The sequence below is a fragment of the Colossoma macropomum genome, unplaced genomic scaffold (genome assembly GCF_904425465.1).
Source record: "Colossoma macropomum unplaced genomic scaffold, Colossoma_macropomum, whole genome shotgun sequence".
NCBI lineage: Eukaryota > Metazoa > Chordata > Actinopteri > Characiformes > Serrasalmidae > Colossoma > Colossoma macropomum.
Genome location: NW_023494798.1, coordinates 6,682,767 through 6,692,379, shown reverse-complemented (window position 1 = coordinate 6,692,379; position 9,613 = coordinate 6,682,767).

Here is a 9,613-nt window from a genome sequence, read left to right as displayed (position 1 = left end):
TTCACCTGAGTTAACAAACGCTACTATTACCCGGGCTGTTGATCTGCGGATGACGTTTGCCACTCTCTCCAGTTTACTGCGCGGTTGTGTTCTGTAGTAGGACTCGGAGTACTCCACACAGATGCCCTCCTCCTGCGCAGCCTTTAGAAACGACGCCATTCCATTATTTCCATAGTCTGTGTCGCTGCGCACTGCCCCAATCCATGTCCAGCCAAAATACTTGACTATTTTTGCTAGCGCAGCCGCTTGGTGGTGGTCACTAGGCACGGTCCTGAAGAAGGCAGGAAACTGACGCTTATCGCTCAGACATGCGCAGGTTGCGTAGTGACTCACCTGATATCCAGTATAGAAAAGTAAAAAGAATGGTTATAATATGATGGTTCACCACTTATTAAAATACACAAATAACAGCAAACTTTTTTTTTTGTTTGTTTTGGCAAGAACCGGTGCAGCCTACATTTACCTGTGGAATTCCAAATAGACCCAGAGTTCTCGCCACACTAATTGATGAAGTGGAAGAAGAATCTCCCACGAGAGCAGGAACAGCGGCGGCTGCAGATTTTGAACAGGAATCAGTATCATTGTAAAATGGTTCCATGCCGTTTACAAACTGAAATGCAACTTTAACAGCCATCGGCACTGCAGAACACGAGTCGTGTATCTGGTATCCTAACGTGATTCCCGGCAGGAGATCTGTTCTGTTGTTGATCTCGTGAATTGCGAACTCCATGGCACGGGCGATGCGGAGCTCCCTGAAATTCAAACTGTTCAGAAACATTCATATATTTGAAACATTTATATAATAAGAACATTTACAGAAAAATAAATAAATACATAATAATAATAATAATAATATAATAATAATAATAATAATAATAATAATAAAACAATAGGTTTCTCTGTTTTACCAAATATTTTTAGAGGTCACTAACTCAATAAGTAGCGCAGGACTACAATAATTGTCAGTTCAATTAGTATCATTTGTTTGTAATTCTCCCTACACTCACAGACAGACCTCCCAGAGCACTGTGGCTGCAGTGGCTGTCTGGTGTAGGTGTTCTGCTCTGAACTCGTCGTGAAATGAATAGAAAAAATCCCTCCCATTATAAAGTCTCCATTCATTGACAGACCAGGCATCCGAGGCTCGACCCACAGCCTACAGCTGACTGGGTCAGTTGTACAAGGTGCTGGACTGAGCCCAATTATCCCCAGCATTGATACAAATGTCATCAGTCCTGATGTGAGCTGCATGACATGCTTCTTAGTTCCACAGCTCTCTGCAGGCCAGGATGACTGCATTTAAATAGCCACCTTGTTGTGATACACTGTGGGTGTGAGCTCAGACTCAGGAGGCCTGATTATGTCTTGAATAGTAATTGCAGTTATGGAATTTTTTTTTTATTTGTTTGTCTCTGGTGTAATAGTGATATCATCAAAATAATAACGACACTAAGCTAAATTACTGCAAGCCCAATCATCTCCAGGAAATATGCGCTTGAGGCCGTTTGTGCTTAACAGCAGCCGGTCACAGTTATCCACAACTTAAACTTTGAATTTTTGCACATTTTATTTGCTAATATTCAGTACCAACTTTATCTGTCTTATCTAAAAGAATGAAACATCATTCAAGATAAACATTAAATATTGTGGCACTGCTTAGAAGAAAAGTCAGGTACAACCAAAATTTCTGCTCAAAAATGATCTTTGTTAAAGTAACAAAGCAGGAAAGCCACTTGAAATGTAATTTAAATAGAAAAAAGTTCACTCCTAGCCAAACGCTTTCTACTTATGGTCAACACTTGCCCACACCAACTATACCCATGCCACAATACACTAAAGCACATAAAACACATAAACACACCTCAATCCCAATAAATAGCAACATTAAACACAACAAATGTCATTTAAAGAGGGACATTTATATGCTACCTATTAGTCTACAAAGTACATGCTACCTATTATATCTATTCTTATGGCCTTTTTCCATGCACTTATACAAGCTCCAATGGCAAGGTGGCCAGAGGCAGAATGCATATCACCTCATTTAAAGGTCACCAATCCCAGTGACACACATTTTTTAATCAATGTCCTTTAAGTGCACAGAAGGGGTTGCCTCCACCACAGTCTCACTGCAGCAGGGCTCTCAGAATGTTTACTGTCCTGGTTGGAATGAGCACTGGGGGCCTCTTCAGGGTGATGCCCCTAATGCCATGGCTCCACCTGGCCCAGCATGGTCACCCATTCATAAGGCCTGTACAAGGCAAGTCAGTTCCTATGAACTTCAACAGTCTGCTGCCACACCCAAACATGCTACACCACCTCACCCAGGCATTCTTTTACCACACAGGGACCCTCCCAGACTACAGCCTAGGGCAAAGCCACTTCCTATGGCATGGGTTGTACAGCCAATGGCAATGGCAGTTGTCCTTGACAGCACGAGCCACATGTCCTTTTCTAGTGGGCCCAGGCCTCACCCTGATGGCTCCGAGTAAGCTGGTGCATAGCATGGAGAGAGTCGCGGAGCTCCTTGGCATACACCTCTTGTAACTCTGTCCTCCTCCATCCTCGATGGGCTCCCAAAGACCAACTGCTTTCTGAGCATCAGTCGAATATAAAGAGAGATGAAGTGAACCCAGTTGACTCCGGAACAGCAAGACAGTGAGCAACCAGGACCAGGGGCAAATGTTTGTCCCAGTGACAAAAATCATTTGATGTTTTAAAATTTGAGTCAAGTGTGTAATGAGGAAATAATACTATTTCACTGAGCAGTAGAAGAATCACAGAAGGCCATATTTCTTTTTATGGAATGCTCTTTTTATTGAACAAGGCCAAATATGCCACTGAAGTGCTATGGGAATAATGAGGATGGTCACTTCTAGCAGTGTAATTTCATTTAGACACTTAACCCACTATAACTAAACTCACAGCCCAGCATAATAACACAGAATAAATACATTTACAGCCAGGATTGGGGAGGGGCAACATGCAGCACAGCTTTTCATACCACACCACTCAAGTACCCTTTTTCAACACAGAACAAGTGGCAGCCACTACATAGAGCAGAGCTTAGGGCAGGGTGCCCTTCTCTGTCACCTGGCTGTATAGCCACACCTGCACCCCAGAGAAAGGGGCTTTCTCTGGCAGTGTGAGTTGTATGCTCGCTTTTGGTGAGCACTGGCCACATCCTAGCATTCTCTGGTGAGCTGATGCATGGCTTGGAGTTGGTGACGGAGCACCTCGGTACACCCCTCCCTAGGTGTGCTGTTTTCCCCTGACTCTGGCAGGTGAAAAAAAAATGGTTCTGTGAGACACTGGGTGGAGGTGGTTGACTCCTGCGTGGTGGAGTGGCATGCCAGCAGGACCAGTGGTAGATTACATGGGCAGCAGAACAGGGAATCAGCATTACCCAGCATGGTACTCACCCTGAGTAATGACAGTACCAGTGTCTTGCATAGCTGGGTGCAAGGCAAAGACTTGTTCCATGTCCTGTTCCAGGTCCAACACCTGTTCTGGCTTACCGTTAAGAGTGCTGTGTCCCATTGGAATGCGGCACTCTTATCAGTGAGCCAGTGCAATGTGAGCTGGGTGTGGCCATATCTGTGAACCCATGAATGAAGTACTGGTAATACGAAGACAGAATGAGGAAGCTTCACAACTCTCTGACACTCTGTGGCATGGGCCACTGCCACACCTTTACCATAAATTGCCATAGCCCAGTTCCCAGTGTGAATGCCATCTTTTCTCTGGTGTCCTGAGTGAGTGCCACCTGCCAATATGCACTCTGATGGTCAAACAAGCTGAACCATGCTGAGCTGGTGAGCTGCTGATTCGCAGGAGAGGATTAAAAATACATTTTGTTTATTCAAAATTTTTATTCCGACAACATTCTAATTGCCAACTTAAAAATTCAACAGTTACTTGTAAACCATATCAGGTTTTATAGCCTGAAGTTTCCACAGATATGGATAACCAAGATTTCATTTGCATGTGAGGTACACAACACAATGTTGCAGAAGGATGTCCAATGTGCAGTGTTTGGTACAAGGAACTGTGAACCACAAACATGCAAAAAGAAGGTAGTAAAACAGACAAATTCCAAAATCTGGAATTCCAAAATTTATGACCCCAACATTTACACGCAACAACAACACAACAACAGGAAAGAAAATGCGCAGAAATGTAATGTTACTGTTCCAGGGGTGTGTTTCTGTAACTGTATTAGCAACAAATATAAATTAAGTTACCCGTATTACATTTTAACACATCCGTGCAGTGAAAACTCCCACATACATACTAGTTTAAGCACCAGCAATAGGGGTCAGTGAGCACACTTGCCCAGAGCGGTGGGCAGCCCCATCCACGGTGCCTGGTGAGCAGTTGGGGGCTAGGTGTCTTGCTCAAAGGCACTTCAATCACATACTGGTGGCTCAGGGGATTGAACTGGCAACCTTCCGGAAGTTTGAATTGAATGACATAAACGCACTGTGAAGTTTGGGCATTTTGTTCACTACAGAAGTCCAGAAAGGCCATAAGGTAGGTATAATTTTCTGTGTTGTCTCTTGAGATAACAAGTTAATTGTCTTGTTATCCCGAGATAACAAAAGTTGTTATCCTGAGATAGCGATGTTAATTATCTTGTGAAAGTTGTTATCTTGAAATAATGAGTTAGTTATCTTGTTATTTCGAGATAACAAAAGTTATTGTGAGATAATGAGTTATCAAATCAAATCAAATCAAATTTATTTGTATAGCGCTTTTTACAACTGATTTTGTCACAAAGCAGCTTCACAGAAATCCGTTTAGAACAAAGTTTCAACATGAAATGTAAATCCTCCAGGTGAGCAAGCCAGGGGCGACAGTGGCAAGGAAAAACTCCCTCAGAGCTGAGGAAGAAACCTTGGGAGGAACCAAGGCTCACATGGGTGGACCCATCCTCCTCTGGTCAAACTACGTACAAAATTATTATTCTACTAATATTAATAGTAGTAGTAGTAATAGTTAGGAGGTAGTAATAGTTAGGAGACTTCAGTGTAGAGTGGGCAGCCAGTCCAAGGCAGGTGGCGGTGACTGGGTTGTGGGTAACTAGTCTGAAGCGGGTAGCCGGAGAGCTCTACAAACAATCATCCAGCAGTGTCCGGCCGGACAGGTGGGCAGTCGTTTTCTCGGAAGAAAGGTAGGGAAATGGAGTTAGTTTAGTTCTGTATGGGTGTATGTATAGTAGTATGTAAAACATTTCCAGAGTGTGGCTAATGACTCCGGCAGATCTGACTATAACAGCTTAACTAAAAGGAGAGAACCAAAAGGGCACACAGACACGGGAGCACCCTGAGACAATCTGGCATCCCTCCGCTCCACCTTCCACAAACCTGAGTGCTCGCGTGCGAGCGGCGGGACGACAGCACCAGCGTCTCAGTGTACTATAATTCCCTGTGTCCATGGACCCCTGGTTCTGCTGCCTTTATCCAAGGGGAAACATTAGCTACCAAAAGCTAAACTAAACAAGTGAGTTTTCAGCCTAGATTTGAAGATTGCGACTGAGTCTGACTCCCGAACATTTTCTGGAAGATCATTCCAGAGTTTGGGGGCTTTATAAGAAAAGGCTCTTCCCCCAGATGAAACCTTCTGAATTCTGGGAACTGTTAAAAAGCCAGCACTCTGTGATCTGAGTAATCGTGGTGGCTCGTAATGGGAAATAAGGTCTTGCAGGTACTCAGGAGCGAGCCCATGTAGGGCTTTATACGTCAATAAAAGAATTTTGTAATCAATACGGAATTTAACAGGCAGCCAATGGAGTGATGATAGAACTGGACTGATATGATCAAATGTTCTAGTTTTAGTGAGAACCCTGGCTGCAGCATTTTGAACAAGCTGAAGTTTACTTAAATTCCTGCTGGTGCATCCTGATAGTAGTGCGTTACAGTAATCTAGCCGTGAGGTAATAAAGGCATGTACTAATGTTTCTGCATCGTGCAGCGATAAGGCATTTCTTATTCTGGCAATATTGCGAAGATGTACAAAAGCTGTCCTACTGATACAGCCTATGTGCTATATATTGTTATGTTGAGATAACAAAGTTGTCTTAAAATAATAAGTTAGTTATCTTGTTATCTTAAGATAACAAAGTTGTTATCTTGCCATAACAAATTAATTATCTTGTGATCTCGAGATTTTGAGATGACAAGATAATTTACCCCTTCCTGGATCGGGGCCTTGTCGTGGCGGAAGGGCTTGTGTGGTCTAGGGATCTTCAGAGCTAAGTCGTCGGGAGCAACATGCTCCTGGTAGGGTCTCCCAGGGTGAACAGGTCTAGAGTGAAGACCCAGACTAACTCGATCCAAAAACCTCCATGATAAACGGAAACAGAACATCATGTACCCTGCCCGGGAGAGGGTCACCGGGACCTACCCCTGGAGCCAGGCCTGGGGGTAGCGTCCCTCGGCGAGCGCCTGGTGGCCGGGCAGCCCACGTAACCCGGCCGGGCTCAGCCCGAAGAGGCAACATGGGGGGACCATGTGGGCCCACCACCCACAAGGTCCAGCATGGGGGAGTGGTGCAGTGCTGTACAGGCAGTGGGAGATTGCAGGGGGGCCCTTGGTGGCCTAGGCCACTGCGGCAGAAACTGGCTCTTGGTATGTGGAATGTAACCTCACTGGGGGGGAAGGAGCCGGAGCTTGTGCGGGAGGTTGAGAGGTACCAACTAGATATAGTTGGGCCCACCTCCACCCACAGTATCGGCTCTGGAACCAAACTCCTGGAAAGGGGTTGGTCCCTCTCCTACTCCGGGGTTGCACAAGGTGAGAGGCGCCGGGCGGGTGTGGGGATACTCACGAGTCCCCGGCTGGCGGCAGTGCAGTTGGAGTTTGTCCCGGTGGACGAGAGGGTTGCCTCAATGCGTATTAAAATCGCAGAGAGGAAAACTCTGACTGTTGTGTGTGCTTATGCACCAAACAACAGGTCGGAGTATTCGACCTTCTTGGAGCAAGTGGGCGGGGTTCTGGAAAGGGTCCCGACTACAGACTCCATAGTCTTACTGGGAGACTTCAATGCTCACGTTGGCAATGACTGGGAGACCTGGAAAGGCATGATTGGGAAGAACGGCTTGCCCGATCTAAACCCGAATGGTGAATTGTTATTGGACTTCTGTGCCAGGCATGGATTGTCCATAACAAACACCAAGTTCGAACACAAGGATGTTCATAAGTGTACATGGTACCAGAGCTCCTTGGGTCAAAGGTCAAGGATTGACTTTGTTGTTGTTTCATCTGACTTGGGACCATATGTTCTGGACACTCGGGTGAAGAGAGGTGCTAAACTGTCAACTGATCACCATCTGGTGGTGAGTTGGATCAGATGGCAGGGAAGACTGAGGGTTAGACCCGGTAGGCCCAAGCGAATAGTGAGGGTGTGCTGGGAACGACTGTCGGAGGCCCCTGCTCAGAATGATTTTAACTCCCACCTCCTGGAGAGCTTTTCTCATGTCCCGGAGGAGGTAGGGGACATAGAGTCTGAATGGACCCTGTTCAAAACCTCCATTGTGGAAGCTGCCAGGCGTAGCTGTGGCCAAAAGCTTGTTGGTGCCTGTCATGGCGGTAACCCAAGAACCCCCTGGTGGACACCAGTGGTGAGGGAGGCTGTCAAGCTGAAGAAAGAAGCCTTTAGGGACTGGATGGCCCGAAGGACTCCCGATTCAGCAGTTAGGTACCGACAGGCAAAAAAGGTGGCAGCTGCAACGGTGGCAGAAGCAAAATCCAGGGCGTGGGAGGAGTTTGGTGAGGCCATGGAAAAAGACTTTCGGTCGGCCTCGAGGAGGTTCTGGACAACTGTCCGGCGACTCAGGAGCGGTCGGGGTGGCTGTGCCCAGGCTGTATTCAGCAGGGGTGGAGAAACTCTGACTTCAAATGAGGATATCGTCGGTCGGTGGAAAGAGCACTTTGAGGAACTCCTTAACCCAGGAGACATGCCTCCCTCACAGGAGTCAGGGCCAGAGGCCTCTGGCGTGTCAAGCTCCATTTCCCTGGTGGAGGTCACTGAGGTAGTTGGCAAGCTCTTCAGTGGCAAGGCACCGGGGGTGGATGAGATTCGTCCGGAGATGCTTAAGGCTCTGGATATTGTGGGGCTGTCGTGGCTGACATGCCTCTGCAATAGTGCATGGACCTCGGGAACAGTACCCTTGGACTGGCAGACTGGGGTGGTGGTCCCTATTTTCAAGAAAGGGGACCGGAGGGTGTATGCCAACTATCGGGGTATCACACTGCTCAGCCTCCCTGGGAAAGTCTATGCCAAGGTGCTGGAAAGGAGACTTCGACCGATAGTTGAACCTCAGATTGAGGAGGAACAATGCAGATTCCGTCCTGGCCGTGGAACAATGGACCAGCTTTTCACCCTCTCATGGATTGTTGAGGGGGCATGGGAGTTTGCCAACCCAGTCTACATGTGTTTTGTGGATTTGGAGAAGGCTTACGACCGTGTTTCCCGAGATATCTTGTGGGAGGTCCTCCGGGAGTATGGGGTGCCGGGGTTACTACTCCGGGCCATTCAATCTCTGTACGCCCGGAGTGAGAGCTGTGTTCATATACTCGGCATGAAGTCGGACTCTTTCAGTGTTAGCGTTGGACGCCGCCAGGGTTGTGCCCTGTCTCCACTCCTGTTTGTGATATTCATGGACAGGGTGTCAAGGCGTAGTCGGGGTCCGGAGGGCATTATGTGTGGAGGCCGGAGTGTGGCGTCTCTGCTATTTGCAGATGATGTTGTTCTTTTGGCTGGATCACATGGATGCCTCCAGCGCGCACTGGAGCGGTTTGCAGCTGAGTGTGAAGCGGTTGGTATGCGGATCAGCACCTCCAAGTCTGAGTCCATGGTCTTAGCCCAGAAAAGGATGGTATGCCCACTCCAGGTAAGGGGAAAGGACTTGCCCCAGGTGGAGGAGTTTAAGTATCTCGGGGTCTTGTTCACGAGTGATGGGAAGAAGGATCGTGAGATAAACCGCAGGCTGGGACAAGCGGCAGCAGTAATGCGGTCGCTGTACCGGACTGTAGTAGTAGTAGGACTGTAGTTACGGCTCAGCTCTCTGTTTACCGATCGGTCTACATCCTGACCCTCACCCATGGTCATGAGCTGTGGGTAATGACCAAAAGAATGAGATCGCGAATACAAGCGGCAGAAATTAGCTTTCTTCGCAGGGTGGCGGGCTACACTCTATTTGATAGGGTGAGGAGCTCGGCCATCCGGGAAGAGCTCGGAGTAGAGCCGCTACTCCTCCGCATTGAGAGGAGCCAGCTGAGGTGGTTCGGGCATCTGATCCGGATGCCCCCTGGACGCCTCCCGGTGGGGGTGTACCAGGCACGGCCTACCGGAATAACCGGGGTGTATTGGTCTATAGGCCTGTCACTGCACCTCTGAGTCATCTACATGATGATCTCCATGGACAATCTAAACCTCATCCACACCTCAACAAACTTACTCTGATCTTACCGCACTTTCAATCTAGTAAATCTGTACTTACAGATATAGATGTACATATTGTACATCTTGCATCCATATCTTGTATAATCTGGAAAATTTCCATATCAATATTCTATCCCCTGTGTACCCTGCATCTCATTTATTATCTACC